The following is a 3,895-nucleotide window of genomic DNA, read 5'->3' on the forward strand; positions in this document are numbered from 1 at the left end:
TAGGACAAGTAGGCAAAAAATTATACAAAACCAAAAAACATAACTCATTTATGTAACTAACAATTAATTTGACTTAATTGATCTTTATAGGACATGCCACCCAACAACAGCAGAATATATGTGCTTTGAAGTGCAAGCAGAAACATTTACTAAGGTTGACCATTTTCTGGGCCAACAAGGCCCATTAAATGTAAAAGGATTTGAGTCAACAAAACATTTTCTCTGACCACAGTGAAATTAAGTTAGAATTCAATAACAGAAAGATCTCTGGAAAATCCCCACATATTTGGACACATCTACATAACCCGTAGTCAAAGAAGAAAATAGGGAAGAAATTTAAAGTATTTTGAAATGAGTAAAAATGAAACAAAACATATCAATATTTGTGGAATGCTACTAAAACAGTTTACAGTAGCATTTGTAATACCAAATGTCTATATTAGAAAATAAGGAAGATTTCAAACCAATAACTAGCCTCCATCATAAGAAACTAAAAAAAGAAGAATAAATTAAATCCAGAGTTAGCAGAAGAAGAAAAACTGAAGATCAGAGAAAAAATAATGAAATAGAAAACAGAAAAATAATGGAGAAAATTTTTAAAAGCTAGTACCTTGAGAAGAACAATAAAATTGATAAACCTCTACCTGGATTGATCAGGAAAAAGAGAGAAGAAAAAAATTATGCAGTATTTGGAATGAGAGAGATGACATAACTGCAAAATGTACAGTTATTAACAGGATATAATTATTAACAGAATATTATGAACAAATTTATGCCAATAAATTTCACAGCTGAGATGAAATGGACAAATTCCTTAAAAGACAGAACTTACCAAAGCTAATTCAAGAAGAGACATTCTGGGAAGCAGATGTGGCTCAAGTGATAAAGCTTCCTCCTACCATATGGGAGGAGCTGGGTTTGATCCTTGGGGCCTCCTGGTGAAAAAGAAGAAGAGAAAGTGTGCCTGTGCAGTGAGCTAGTGCCCAAGTGGCAAGCTGAGTGCCCACGCAGTGAGCTGAGTGCCCACATGAGCGCCCATGCATCAAGCCTGTGCCTGTGCAACAAACCAAGTGACTGCGTGAGTCAGGCAGCAAGATGATGATGCAACAAAAGAGAGGCAAAGGGGAGAGTCAAGGGGAAGTGCAGCAGAGACCGAGAACTGAGGTGGTGCAACTGACAGGGAACCTCTCTCCACATCAGAGGTCCCCAGAATCAAATTCTGGTGAAGAGGAGAAAGAGAAATACATACAGAAGATCACACAGCAAATCAACACAGACAGTAAAAACAGCAGGGTGAGGGAAGGAGGCGGGGGGGTAGAGGCAGGGAAGGAAAAAAAATTTTTTAAAGAAAAAATTCTATTAAAGAAATTGAAATCGTAGATAAAAACCTCCTATAGAGGACATTCTAGTTTCAGATAACTTAACGGATGAATTCTACCAGAACTTCAAGGGAGAAATAATACAAATTCTACACAAACTCTTGCAGGAAGTTGAAGAGGAGAGAGCATACATTACAATTCAGTCTATGAAGCCAGCATTCCCATGACACCAAGACAAAAGACATTAAAAGAAAAAGAATATTACATATCAACATCCTTCACAAGCATAGATAAAAGAATATTAAAATTTAACCAATCAAATTCAACAATATATAAAAGTAACACTATGTCATGACCAAATATAAATTATCCCAGGAAGGTAAGGTTGGTTAACATTCAAAAATCAGTCAGGGAGGAGGTGGACTTGGCCCAGTGGTTAGGGCATCCGTCTACCACATGGGAGGTCCACAGTTCAAACCCCAGGCCTCCTTGACCCATGTGGAGCTGGCCCATGTGCAGTGCTGATGTGCGCAAGGGGTGCCCTGCCACACAGGGGTGTCCCCCGCATATGGGAGCCCCATGCACAAGGAGTGCACCCAGTAAGGAGAGCTGCCCAGTGCAAAAGAAAGTGCAGCCTGCCCACGAATGGCGCCGCACACATGGAGAACTGACGCAGCAAGATGACGCAACAAAAGAAACACAGATTCCCATGCCACTGACAACAGAAGCGGACAAAAAAAGAACACGCCACAAATGGACACAGAGAACAGACAACTGAGGGGGGGGAAGGGGAGAGAAATAAATAAAAATAAATCTTTTAAAAAAAATCAGTCAAGGTATTTCATCATATTAACAAGGCAAAAGACGAGATTATATTAGCATATAAATAGATGCAGCATTTGATAAAAAGTTTCAGCAACCTAAGAAAAGAAGGGAGCTTCCTCAAACAGCTAAATGGCATCCATAAAAATCTAACAGCTAACAACATACTTAATGGTAAAAGACAGAATGCTTTCTTTTTAAGATCATGATCAAGGTAGGGTGTCCATTCTCAGCTTTCTTTTTTTTTTTTTTTTTTTTTAAAGATTTATTTTTATTTATTTAATTCCCCTCCCCTCCCCCGGTTGTCTGTTTTCTGTGTCTTTTTGCTGCGTCTTGTTTCTTTGTCCGCTTCTGTTGTCGTCAGCGGCACGGGAAGTGTGGGCGGCGCCATTCCTCAGCAGGCTGCTCCCTCCTTCGCGCTGGGCGGCTCTCCTTATGGGTGCACTCCTTGCGCGTGGGGCTCCCCTACGCGGAGGACACCCCTGTGTAGCACAGCACTCCTTGCGCGCATCAGCACTGCGCATGGGCCAGCTCCACATGGGTCAAGGAGGCCCGGGGCTTGAACCGCGGACCTCCCATGTGGTAGACGGACGCCCTAACCACTGGGCCAAAGTCTGTTTCCCCATTCTCAGCTTTCAAGTCAGTATTACATTCTGCATTCAACATTATAATCTAGCCAGTGCAATAGCACAAGAAAAAGAAACAAAAATCATCCATATTAGAAAAGAAAAGCTCACTTATTCAGAGATGCCATCTTGTCTATGTAGAAAATCACATAGGGAAACAGATGTGGCTAACCAATTGGGCTCCCATCTACCATATAAGAGGTCCAGGGTTCAATGCCCAGGGCCTCCGGGTGAGGGCAAGCTGACCCACATGGCAAGCTGGCCCACATGGAGTGCCAGCCCACACTGGAATGCCACCCCGCACAGGAGTGCCCCCTGTGTGGGAATGCCACCCAGCATGGGAAAGCCACATTGTGCAAGAATGCTGGCCAACACTGAAAGCTGGAGCAGCAAGATGATGCAATGAGAGACACAGAGGAGAGAAAATGTAGCACAAGATGTAGCAGAACAGGGAGTTTAGGTGGCACGAGAAAGTAATTGCCTCTCTCCACTCCGGAAGGTCCCAGGGTCAGTTCCCAGAGCTGCCTAAAGAGAATACAAGCAGACACAGAAGAACACACAGTGAATGGACACAGAGAGCAGACAGTGGGGGGCAAACGGGGTGTGGAGATAGAAATAAATAAAATAAATCTTTTTTTAAAAAAAGAAAATCATGTAGAGGGAGCAGATGTAGCTCAGTGGTTGAGTACCTGCCTCCCATGTATGAGGTCCTGGGTTCAATCCCCAGTATCTCCTAAAATTTTTGTTTAAAAATGAAAAGAAAATCATATGGAATCTAACAAAAACAAAGTCCTACTGAGACTAATCATGAATTTCACAAGGTTGAAAGATGCAAGATTAATAAACAAAATTAATTTTATTTCCATATACCACCATCAAACAACTAAAAATAGTAAAACAATGCCATTATAGTATCATAAAAATATGAATTATTTGGGGATAAATTCAAAAAAGATGTATAACACTTGTACATTTGAAAACTACAGAATATTGCTCAGAGAAATTAAGGAAAACCTAAATAAATTGAGATATATCATGTTTAAAGATCAAAAAATTCAGTATTGCTAAGATGTAAATTCTCCTCAGGTTGACCTATAGAATTAATACCATTTCAATTAAAATCCTAGG

The 3,895-nt window shown here is 40.7% G+C and overlaps 1 non-coding gene across 1 annotated transcript; it reads left to right on the forward strand.

The window, feature by feature from the left end:
- The first annotated feature begins 3,430 nt into the window (after window positions 1-3,430).
- TRNAG-CCC (transfer RNA glycine (anticodon CCC)) lies at window positions 3,431-3,502 on the forward strand. Its single transcript has one exon. It is a non-coding gene; the product is annotated as a tRNA-Gly (tRNA).
- Window positions 3,503-3,895: the final 393 nt, after the last annotated feature.

Source organism: Dasypus novemcinctus, chromosome 15 (genome assembly GCF_030445035.2).
Source record: "Dasypus novemcinctus isolate mDasNov1 chromosome 15, mDasNov1.1.hap2, whole genome shotgun sequence".
In the NCBI taxonomy this organism is placed as follows: Eukaryota; Metazoa; Chordata; class Mammalia; order Cingulata; family Dasypodidae; genus Dasypus; species Dasypus novemcinctus.